Source organism: Desmodus rotundus, chromosome 9, assembly GCF_022682495.2.
Source record: "Desmodus rotundus isolate HL8 chromosome 9, HLdesRot8A.1, whole genome shotgun sequence".
NCBI lineage: Eukaryota > Metazoa > Chordata > Mammalia > Chiroptera > Phyllostomidae > Desmodus > Desmodus rotundus.
This window is the reverse complement of record NC_071395.1, coordinates 89,543,139-89,555,354: the sequence shown is the minus strand read 5'-3', so window position 1 is coordinate 89,555,354 and position 12,216 is coordinate 89,543,139. Positions and strand designations below refer to the sequence as shown.

General features: G+C 47.2%; 1 protein-coding gene across 1 annotated transcript in view; it reads right to left on the bottom strand.

Moving 5' to 3' along the window:
* The window catches only part of TEX2 (testis expressed 2), a 124,429-nt gene that overhangs the window by 106,296 nt on the left and 5,917 nt on the right, over positions 1-12,216 (bottom strand). Inside the window, exon 2 of the mRNA XM_053910720.2 lies at positions 878-1,179. The gene's annotated coding sequence lies outside the window, so the exon portion shown is untranslated. The remainder of the gene's footprint in view (positions 1-877; positions 1,180-12,216) is intronic.

Below are 12,216 nucleotides of genomic sequence, written 5' to 3'. Positions count from 1 at the left end.
TTTGATCAGTTAAGAAGAGGGCAATCTTACAATTTTCTTTTTCTTTTTCTTAAACATTTTACTTATTTATTTTTAGAGAAAGGGGAAAGGAGGGAGAAAGAGCGGGAGAGAAACATCAATGTGTGGTTGCCTCTCCTGCACCCCCATCCAGAGACCTGGCCCACAACCCAGGCATGCACCCCTTCCTGGGAATTAAACCAGTGATCCTTTGGCTTGCAGGCCAGCACTCAGTCCACTGAGCCACACCGGCCAGGGCACAATTTTCTTTTTCAAGCCAACAATGCCTACCGCCCCCAGCTATTGGCCATCAAGCCTGCTATCGCCACCTTGTGGTCAAATGGAGCAACTACTCTTAGACAAAAATCCAGGGAAGAATTAAACTGACAATGGTATACAGCTCCATAGGCAGCATAAATGTCACCCTGGGTTTTCTACCGTGGGACCTCTAACCCAAGGTTCATCTCAGTCCATGGGTCCTGGGGGTATCCAAGAGACCTCATGTAATGGTCCTTAGGTGAGAAACATTGTTCAAGGATTTCTTATGACTAGCCCATTATACATCCTGCATGAATCTGGCTCGCCCATCACACCGCTAGTCTATGTTCAGCCTGACACTTTCTAGAAACTTGTCCCCACTGTGTCCAGCTTTGATCATAGAGGAGCCCACCTGCCTCACTGTTTGCCACCAGTGCAGAGAAAACCCAACTGACATCCCAGCAGAAAACCACCCAATAGAAGCGGGTGCTCTGGAAGAGCCTGCACCTGGGTCCTCGGCAACTCCACCCACATCAGACCCTGGGGTCACCCCTGTTCTGTAAGGACTAAACCAGCTCCGCCAAGCCTCAGCTTCCTTCCCAGTAAAGTGGAGGGAGCTGACCCGAGGTTCCCAATGAGTGGCGTCCGGGGCAGCTGCAGCAGAATCATTTGGGGACCTTTGACATAATGAGTTTTGTTGTTTCTGCCCGAAAATTCTGATGCAAGCAGTCAGAGTCCCTTCCGGAATTGCCAGGCTCTGTCTTCTCACTGTGGAGTCTAGACAACTTCCTCCTGGGCTGGCATTGTTTCACGGACAGCCAGAAGTGACACGCTGACGTCGTGCACACGAGCAGGGCTCTGGAGGCAGATGGCAGGTTTCCTCCCGGCTCTGCCCCTTCCCCTGTCTGAGGTCACTGTCATCATCTGTGAGAGGAAGGTGATGCTGTTAGGACAGGGTTGTGCAGTGAAGATTGAATTATTACATTTAATTACAGTTATATTATAGGATGCAAAGCCCAAAGCCCCTGAAACAGTGTCTAATACATGGGAGCTATTATTAGTAGTGATTATTTTAACTCTTATTATTACACACAGATCCAGGGGCCCTCAGTCAGAAACTGGGCTGCCTCTTGTGGCCCCTTTCTCTGACTTTGTCTCAAGCACCCCATCGACCACAGTGGAAAGTGATGATAAATATTTATGTCCACCACCCCAAAACATGCACACAGATGCTCACAGCAGCGTTATTCATAATAAGCAAGAGGGGGAAACAACCCAAATGTCCATCAAGTGACGACTGGCTGGACAAAATATGGTGCATCGATAAAAAGGGGTGCAGTACTGATACACGCTCCAACACCGTGAGCCTTGAAACCGCGATGCTAAGTGAAGGAAGCCAGACACAAAGGACCGCGTGTGATCTGGTCTCATTTACATGAAACAACCACAATAGGCAAATCCATAGAGACAGAACGTAGATCCGTATTTTCCTAGGCCCAGGGGAGGAAGGGAAATGAGGAACAACTACTGGTTGATATGGGGTTTCTTTTGGGAGGTGATAAAGAATCTTCTAAAATTAACTGTGGTGGTGGTTGCAGAACTCTGAATATATTAAAAATCATTGCGTTGTATACTTTAAAAGGATGCATTCTTTGGTATGTGAACTATATCTCAATCAAGCTGTTATTTTATACACACGCACACACATGCACATATATATTTGTGGCCATTGCCCAGCCTGTGCCACTGGGCAGACAAAGATGGATGTGGCGTTGGCTATCTCCTCAATTTCAAACAGTACCAGGGCTAAAATAAGACCTTGGCTTTGAGCTGTCAGATGCAAGGTGTCGATTAGGACTGGTTATCTGTGACCCTAGGAGAACCCAGGCTTGATCTCAACCTATTTGCTAAAGAACAAGTGTGATGCTGTGGAGCTAGGAAGGAAGGAAATGCCTCCCTTGATGCTAGAAAGATATAATTAAAAACATAAATTACACTTTCCTGGCGTTGGAGGTATTTATCATGTCTCTTTCCACAGGCATGCACAGATAAGGCGGCTTGAAGAATTCTATGAATTATTTTGGAAAAGAAAAGGAGGGGCCACCACTGGTATTGTGGGCACTGTGAGTGGGGAAGGGGGGTTGGGGAGAGGCTACAGTGGCAATTCAGTACAACTTTGGGGCAGCGAGGGCTGGGGTGGATTCACAGCCAGGACATGTTCTGAGAGCTCACACAGCATTAGAAATATTTTTCATCAGTTGCCATAGGAATGTAAGCTCTAGGAAGGCAGAGACTTTTCATTTGTTTTGTTCACTGCTGCATCCCTAAGACTGATGAGCAATAATGTTTTTCTTCATGCATTGAATAAATGAATACTTAAATATTAGATTTGACTTCTGTGTCTGACCAAGACAGAATAACAGATCAGCCTGAAACAACTTAAAACCCAGATAAAATATGTGCAACAGTGGTGGCCGAGACATTGGACGTCAGGCAGCGGAGGGCAGTGATCCTTGGGAGTGGGAGACAAAGGAAGTGAACCCTGCGCTTGCCCCGGCTAACTGCCTGGAGGGCTTGCAGGCTGTAGTGTGGGCAGGAAGAATCCAAACGAAGCCTGGCAAGGTTCCTGGAACTGAGAAGATAGAGCTGGGTGTCCACGGGGTCCTGCTCAAGCCACCAGCTGAGTATTGATCAGCACAAACATCTGAGGGAACTACCAGGAGCCAGAAAAAGAACCACCTGGATGGAGCAGAGAGAGCCTTCTTTGGTCCAGGACCAGACAGGACCAGGAGTGGCCTGTGTTCCTACTAGCCAGGGTGGACAACATTGTAATTCATGGGGCATTGGGTTTTTGGCCTCTGTAGAAGGGGGAAAACTAACCCTAGACCAAACGCCACACTGATCTTGCCTTGAAAAGCTTAATAGCAAGCCTTGAAAGGATGAAACTGTTCCCAAGCAACCTAACCCCATCCCAGAACAAAATTCAGAAATATTTAAGGGAATATAAAAATATCCAGCACCCAAAAAGGTGAAATTCACAATGTCTATGTAACATTCAGGAGAGAAACTGCATAGTAAATTGAACCAGAAAAGTTTACTATGAAGAATTATAACCTATAACAGAGGAGTAACTATAAATGAGTAAAGAGAACTCTAAAACAGATCCCACGGCTGAGAGAAAAACCCAAAGCTGGAATTCAAACTTCATTGGATGGTTTCCTCTCAGCTCCCATTCCCTAGGGCCTTGAAAGACAGCTAGCAGACGAGTGGATCTATTCGGCCATTGTGGTGTGCTGAAAGATGCTCCCCTCCCCTCCAATAGCCACATCCTAATCTCTGGAACCTGTGGACGTGACCTTATATGGAAAACGTATCTTTGCAGCTGGGATCAAATTAGGAATCTGGAGATGGGAGATGATCCTGGTTTATCTGGCTGGACCCTACCTGCAATCACAAGCGAACTCATAAGATAGGAGCAGAGGGAGATTTAAAGATGCTGGTCCTGAAGTGATGTGGCCACAAGCCAAGGAATGCCGGCAGCCTCCAGAAGCCACGAGAGGGAAGGAACAGGCTCTCCTCTAGGGCCCCTGGAGGGATCATGGCCCTGACAATGCCTTTAGCTTTGTGATATTGATTTTGAACTTCTGGCCTCCAGAACTGACAGAGGAAAAAAATGTGTGACGTGTGTTGCTTTAAGCCACACAGTTTGTGCTAATTTGTCACAGTAGCCCTAGGAAACTAATGCAGCCATCTGGTCACAGTTACCCGTGATCATCATCAGTACCACCCATGGCCTGTCCCCCTCCTGGTTAACAGGTTTACAGATAGGTTAAAGGGCGCTTTCTGGAGCCTCCTCCTTAATCAAAGCAGGCCCCTCGGGAATGGGAAGGCAGCCCAGCCAAGAAAGTGGATGGAGCGCTGGCCAGGGACCCAGGAGGTCAGTGTTCTGTCGTACAAAAGGATGCTGCCTTGCACTATCTTCCTGGGAAGTCACAAGGATCAGATTTAAGCAAAAAGTCTGACTCGGTCCTCTCGTTACAGTTTGTTCTTCATAACGAGCGGCGGACTCACGGTGAACACACATGTTCATAAGGGCGTGTGCTGAAGGCTCTCAGTGTGGAAATATCTAAGCGCCACCGGCATCCACACAGAAGGCAGTGTGGCCACCCCCACCCCCGCCCCAGGGCTGTGGGACTGCAGACTCCCTCCAAAGACAGGACCCAGACACACACACACATGGAAATTTTCAGGCTAGAGCTGAATAATTTTCCCACCTCAAATGTATTAATATTTCTTCCTTTTTTGGTTATTATAAACTGGGGAAAAGACAAAAAACCTCCGAGTCTGGCAAAGAAAAACAACATGCAGTTTGAATCTGGGAGCAGTCATTGTGTCTACAACCCTGAAAAAAAAAATCAAGGTTAAGAACAGTGTAGCAAATGTAGAAGCCAAAGAACTTATAGGTATGAGCCATGGACACGAACGAAAGGAGGGGGGGAAGCGGGTGGGACGGGGTGTTCAGGGTGGAAGGGAATAAAGGGGAGGAAATAGGACAACTGTAATAGCATAATCAATAAAGTATATATTTTTAAAATATATTGATTATGCTATTACAGTTGTCCCATTTCCCCCCCCCACTTCACTCCATCCTGCCCACCCCCCTCCCTCCCACATTCCCCCCCTATAGTTCATGTCCATGGGTCATACTTATAAGTTCTTTGGCTTCTACATTTCCTACACTATTTTTACCCTCCCCCTGTCTATTTTCCACCTATCATCTATGCTACTTATTCGCTGTACCTTCCCCCCCTCTCCCCCTCCCACTCCCTTAATGACAACCCTCATGTTCTAGTTGTTTGCCTAGTTTGCTCTCGTTTTTGTTTTATGTTTGGCCGTTAATAACTGAGTTTGCTGTCATTTTTACTGTTCCTATTTTTGATCTTCTTTTTCTTAGGTAACTCCCTTTAACATTTCATATAATAAGGGCTTGGTGATGATGAACTTCTTTAACTTGACCTTATCTGAGAAGCACTTTATCTTCCCTTCCATTCTAAGTGATAGCTTTGCTGGGTACAGTAATCTTGGATGTAGGTCCTTGCATTTAATCTTGGGTAATGTAATTATGATGTGCCTTGGCGTGTTCCTCCTTGGGTCCAGCTTCTTTGGGACTCTCTGAGCTTCCTGGACTTCCTGGAAGTCTATTTCCTTTGCCAGATTAGGGAAGTTCTCCTTCATTATTTGTTCAAATAAGTTTTCAATTTTTTGTTCTTCCTCTTCTCCTTCTGGCACCCCTATAATTCGGATGTTGGAATGTTTCAAGGCATCCAGGAGGTTCCTAAGCCTCTCCTCATTTTTCCAAGTTCTTGTTTCTTCATTCTTTTCTGGTTGGATGTTTGTTTCTTCCTTCTGGTCCACACCATTGATTTGAGTCCCAGTTTCCTTCTCATCACTATTGGTTCTCTGTACATTTTCCTTTGCTTCTCTTAGCATAGGCTTCATTTTTTCATCTGTTTTTCGAATAGATTCAACCAAGTCTGTGAGCATATTGATAACCAGTGCTTTGAACTGTGCATCCGATAGGTTGGCTATCTCTTCGTCGCTTAGTTGTATTTTTTCTGGAGCTTTGAAGTGTTCTGTCATTTGGGCCTTTTTTTTTTTTTTTGTCTTGGCGCGTCTGTTACTTTAAGGGGCGGAGCCTTAGGTGTTCACCGGGGTGGGGTAATGCTGGTCGTTGCGCTGTGACGCTGTACGTGGGGGAGGGGCCGAGTGGGAGCAATGGCGCCCGCCTCACTCTCCTCCAGCTTTCAATCTTTCACTCTGCTACCCACAATCAAACTGGGCCACTCTGGTGCTGGTTCCCGAGTAAATGGGCCTGTGCACACTCTAGGCCCCTGTGCGTCTCTCCAACAACCTCTCCTGTGAGGCTGGGAGTCTCTCCTGTTGCCGCCCCAACCCCCACGGGCGTTTTCAATCAGAGGTTTGAGGCTTTATTTCCCTGAGCTGGAGCCCTGGGTTACTCGGTCTGCTTCGCTCCCCACCGTTCGTCCGGTTTATCTGTGGGCGAATGTGGTGCTGCGGGGTGCTACCCGCTGCTCTGCCTGCCCCGTTCTCCGCCACTCTGAGTCCGGCCCTCTGGGTTTATCTGTGCAAATGTGGGGCCGCACGGTCTGCTAGTGCTCATTCTGCCTGCGCCATTTGTCCCACACTCCGCCAGTCTCAGTCCCGCCACAGCCACGCGAGTCCTCTCCACCCCGGTGCCCGTCTCCGCCCCTCCTACCAGTCTGGATGAATGGTTATTTTCTATTTTCTTGGTGTTGGTCCCCCTTGCTGTTCGATTCTCTGTCAGTTCTGGTTGTGCTAGGAGGCGTAGTGTGTCTACCTACGCCGCCATCTTGGTTCTCCAATAAAATATATTTTTTAAAAAATCAATCAAGGAGTAGCTTTTAGAGCCGGCCCTAAGTCCTGCTGAAGGGTCGGAGTTAGACCCAGCTCATTGTTTTCCTCACACAAATGCCACTGTGCTTGCACTTTCGGTAAAAGTCTCATCACCCTCCAGAGCCACTGGTTCTAGGCCTACAGGCGCCCTCAGTACCCCCTCCTCGCTCAGCAGCTCGCCGGTTCTGCAGCTTCTTTAAAACAACAGCAGTCAAGTCCACGGGTGTGGGGCGCGGGTTGGTGGTGGGTCTGTGATGAAAGCAGTTTGGGATTTGCTCCCTTTAACCTAGAGTTTTCCAAAGCCATTTTGCCATGGAACCCCTTTGCGCTGAGCATCCATCAGAGCCTGAAGGGGGACTGGTGTTCCTCGGTACCCAGTCTGGGAACTACTGGCCTTCCTGCTCCAGTTCAGGACCTGCCCTGGGCTGGCCTGCCTGCCTGCCTCTCTGGCCACACCTCCTCTTGTGCCTTACGCCAACCTTCTGCTCCAGCTGCACCTCACTGCTCGCGCTGCCCCATGCGTGCAAGGGCATTCGTGCCTCCACACCTTTGCCTGAGCCGTTTCCTCAGCCAGCACTGCTGTTCCCTCTGCCCCTCCCTGCCCTGTAGAAGCATCAAGGGCTGACTGAAATGTCCCCTGCTCCGGAAACAGGTTCCCAAGGCTCCTAATCAGGGCTAATTACTCCCTCAATTGCTCCAGCCCTGCACCTGGCACTTACCTGCAGTACAGCACGTCTCTCTACGTATATGGGCGAATGTATATTTCACGTGCCATCTCCAGCTGTAGGCTGTAAATGTCGCAAAGGACAGACTGTGCTTCCTTCATTTCACAACAGGTGTTTGCCCGCTAAACTTCCTATCGTCTTCTACTCAATTTTCTTAGTATAGCTTTCTTATTATACAAGTAATTCATGGCCACTGTGAGATTTATATATATATGTGTGTGTGTATATATATGTGTATATATATATATTTAAAGAAGAAATACCCATAATCCTAGAGGGATCGGGTGAATCATTCTCAAACTGATATTAGCATAAGAATAACCTGTGTGAGCCTGTTAAAAATACAGGTGGTCACCTAAGTGTCCACTGATAGTTGACTGGATAAAGAAGATGTGGTACCCATATATAATGGAATATTACTCAGCCATAAAAATATAAAATCGTACCACTTGTGACAACATGGGTGGATCTAAGCGTATTATGTAAGTGAAATAAATCAGACGAGAAAGACAAATACCACATGATTTCACTTAAGTGTAGAATCTAAAAGATGAAATAAATGAACAAACAAAACAGAGACAAACTCACAGCTAAGAACACTGGTGGCTGCCAAATGGGAGGGGGATTGGGGAGCTGGGTGGAAAAGGTGAAGGGATTAAGACGTACAAATCAGCAGTTACAAAGCCATCACAGGGATGTAAGGGACAGCATAGGGAATATAGTCGATAATATGGTAACCTGCGTTCACAACTATGTACAGTGCCGTGGGTACTGTCTAACCACTACACTGTCCACCTGAAATGAATATAATAGTGTATTTCAATAATATAATATTGTAACTGAAACACCAACATTGTTTCTTTAAATAGAGATGCTCCAACCACCGCTACGCCACCCCGCTTGTGACCCAGTGTGTGTGCACGTGTTTAACATCTTGGTACATAAATCTCTGCCTATGGGTCTATCTGTTGCCTTAGGATTGAGTCCTAGAGATGAAATGACTGAGCCAAACGGCAGGCTGGCGTTTAAAGCTTTCATCTTCAGAAAGATTTTTGCCTCTCCCTCTCCCACCAGCAGTAGGAGGGTGCTTGTCTCCTTACACCCCACAATTACGGCCACTTTGGACAAGAAAGGATACAAGAATCATTGCTATTAAATGTGAAAGAAAAATTGCCTAGCTGGGTGCTTTTTTAACAGGGACATTTAGCAAGCTTTTCAAGTATAATTACTGTTTCAGCAAAGCCGAGGAACGCGCGGCTCGTTTTCTTTTTGCACGTGGTCGGTAATTTTGCCAAAGCTGTGGGCACCCGTCACTTCATCTGTTTTCCTGGGCTTGTGCTGCTTGTGTGTTTTCCTAGAAGACCTCTCTCTCTCTCTCTCTCTCTCTCTCTCTCATTCTCGTTCTCCCTCCCCAAAAGCTCAGCTACTGGCCAGGTCTCCTCACCTGAGATGCTGCCACCCACGATGCAGCTAGGGGACTGACAGCCCACCACCTAGAATGTTGCCCAAAGCTCAATATTCTTAGCTGTCATATTTCACGTTCTCTCCCTTTCTGTCTGCATCTGACTCTGGCAAGCAAGGGCGCCCCTCATAGGATTTCCTCAAAGTCTGGACCCACCTGCACTTAAGGAAGAAGCCCCCTGAGCCAGCTGCTTCGGGCCTTAGAATGGAAAAGGTCACAACTCCCTCCCCTGTGCCCAAGGAGCAGAAGGTCTCTGTGAGGTACAGTGTAGAAGGGAAGCAGAAGTTTCCAGGAGGAGGGAAGTACCTGACCAAGTCCACGGACAATAGCCTTTGAATGTGAAATGTGCTCGTTCCCTGACTGGCTGTTTCCAAGCTAGAAATCTCGCTCAGAGAACACTCACTCACACATGTGCACAGTGCTGTTTGCAAGGCCTTTCCCTGCTGTTTGCAACTGGGGAAGGGAGGGAAGACCATTAATGGGCCACTGGTCAAATAAGTGAAGGTCCTTCCATACCAGGGGATGCCATGCAGTTGCACTAGGTAGTTTAAAATAATGAGCCAAAAAAGAAAAAGGAAAAAGACAATGAGGCAGACCTGTATTGGTGGCAGGAAAACATCTACTATTACATGAAAACAGCAGGCAGAAGAAAAATATATTCAAATGATCCCTTTTACATAAAAGGAAATACGTGCTTTATTCAGCCAACGTCTCATGAGGACCTAGCGCAAGCCAGGCACGGTGGATTAGAAAGGCAAAGCACACAAAGCCCCGCCCCTGTGGGATGGGCGCAGCCAGGGTTTGTCACTAAACAGAAGCAGGGCTGAAAGGAACCATTCACTCCGGTTATTCCAGCACAGGTGTCACCGAGCAGGGGTGTGGTTTTGATTACAGTGTTCCAATTTCATTCTCAAGGCTTCTATGTAGTTTGAGTTTTTTCCACAATAAATATGCATTGTTTTTGTAATTTAAAATAACACAAAAGGAGGAAGGGAAGCACAGAGGGAATGCAGAAATGGAGCCCAGGATGCAGTCAGGGCCCGAGAGCTGGGACACCGCTGCTCCGGCTTCCCTTTGGCTCATAGGTGTGATCTTTAATCTCTCAAGGAAAATAAGCCAGAGGAACAAACACCTCTGTGGGGGAAGTTTCAAGGTTACCGCAGCTGTTACTGCCTGACCCACAGGCCCCAGGTCTCAGTCTGAAATCCAATTCAGGATCACACGCTGCATTTAGTTGCCCAGCCTCTTCAGTCTCCTTTAACCCAGAGCAGTTCCTCAGCCCATCTGGATCTTTTCAGACATGGAGGTAACTTGAAAAATCTAAGCCAATAGTGTTAAAACTGCAATTACTTTGAACAACACACTTGAAATCTGCCGGGAGCCCTTGTCCTGGAAATGTAAAAATTCTTACGCCACTAGGTGGCACTCTTGGTGGGCCTTGGACCTCAAAAGCCCTTGCGAGAGTGAGCAATGAAGGCAAGCAAACCGTTTCGTCTCAGCCAGATGGACTGTTTGGTAAAGCTTAGGATGTTAGAAATGCCTGCATATCTACAAAGGGGCTCTCCTTTTGAACACGACTTCTCACCTAGGATGCATAATCATATGTTTATGATTTCTGTTTATGGATTCTGGACCAGAGGCTTCTGATTCAGCGGGCCTGGGGTGGATCCTTAAGATTCTGCATTTCGAACACGCGTCCAGGTGATAGGGTGATTGGGATGTTGCTGGTCTGCAGACCACAGGGTATTCGAATGAGCACATGGATAAACATTTATTTACAATTAGGCAATGATTATTTTTATATCATAGTCAGCAGTGACGCTTCTCCTACTGCTCTCCCCCTCCCGCCCTTCCTCCCTCCCTCCACCCCAGCCCTTTGGCCTCCATGCTCTCTGTACCTTAGGGCTTTTGCTGTTGCTGCTCCCTCTGCCTGGAACACTCTTTCCCCAGGTAGCCTTCTGCTTGGCCGACTCCAAATCTCACCTCCTCAGGAGGCTCGCCCAGACCGCCCCACCGAACTCTGACACCTGTCCCAAGCCCTGCTTCCTGTTGCCTTTCAGTCTGCTTGGTTCTTTCCCCCACAGTCTCACCACCTTCTCACATACTGTATAAGCCACTTACTATGTGTATTGTTTATTTCTGTCTTTGCTAGAATCTAAGCTCCATGAGGGTAGGGATTTTTGTCTGTTTTCTTCACCGAAATATCCCAAACACCTCTAACAGTGTGTGGCACACAGTAGGTGCACAAGAATATATTCATGCACCTAATGGGAACTTCTGGAGAACAGAGCCCAGCCCTCTCATTTGGTTGATGAAGAAATCAGCTCTGAGTCTTCAGACATCACAAAAACTGACCCAAGGTCACACAGACTGTAGGGATATTCCTCTGAATGAACACAATCCAAAGTAGGACTTGTTTCTATTAGTTAATTTTTAAGTTACAATTTTAATTTTTATTATTGCGCTAGGCCTTTCCCAAAAAGGACCTGAAGTAGCTGACAAGATTAAAGGTCATGTAAAATACAGTGGTTAGGAGTCAAAATGAAGAGATACCATCTGAAGGAAGAGGGAGACCAGGCACTTGACGGTAGAGAATTACTCCGACTGGGGGCAGAATTTGGCTCTAAATTCTTTAGCAGCTGAGTTAAACAGGAAGCACGTGGGATGCCGAGTGTTTGTTGTGTGACCCAAGAAAGCCTGTGTCCTCAGCAGGAACTCACGACCAGGAGGCTTTGGTTCAGGAGAACTCTGTATGACATCCACTGGACCCCGAAGTGACCGATGTTTACAAAAAACCCACAGTCAGGGTTGAAGAACGCAACCCTTTCATCTGCAAAGACTCAGAGGCTAGCACTGAGGCGCACGATGGCTCCCGTGGCTCCCGGGATTCTGTTCCGATGTTCTAACTGAACACAAAGAAGAAAACTAGAGAATCTAGATGAATGCATAGTTCAACATGTCTAGAATATCTTTCACAAGGATCTGAGGTCTCAAATCTTTGATAAGCGTTGAACCGCAGGCAATTAATTCACGGATTGGATTTTCATATGCTTAACAAACATTTAATGAGTTTTTACTACAAACGCTTGTTTTCCTTTTCCCACTGCCGCGCACACAGGGCACTCCTCGGGCCCAGCTAGCTCTAGGGCAGCGAGGACGGGTAGCGGAGCCCCTTCTGTTTCTTCAGGTTGCCAGGGTTACCACGTGTCCAAACAGAGACCCTGAATATTTGGTAAATTCCTTCTGGCCACTAGGAAGTTGTGCTCCACCACTGAGCAGGGATAATTGCTCTGTTTTCTAGGGATGCTTCCCCCCAACCCCAGCTTTTATGTATTTACT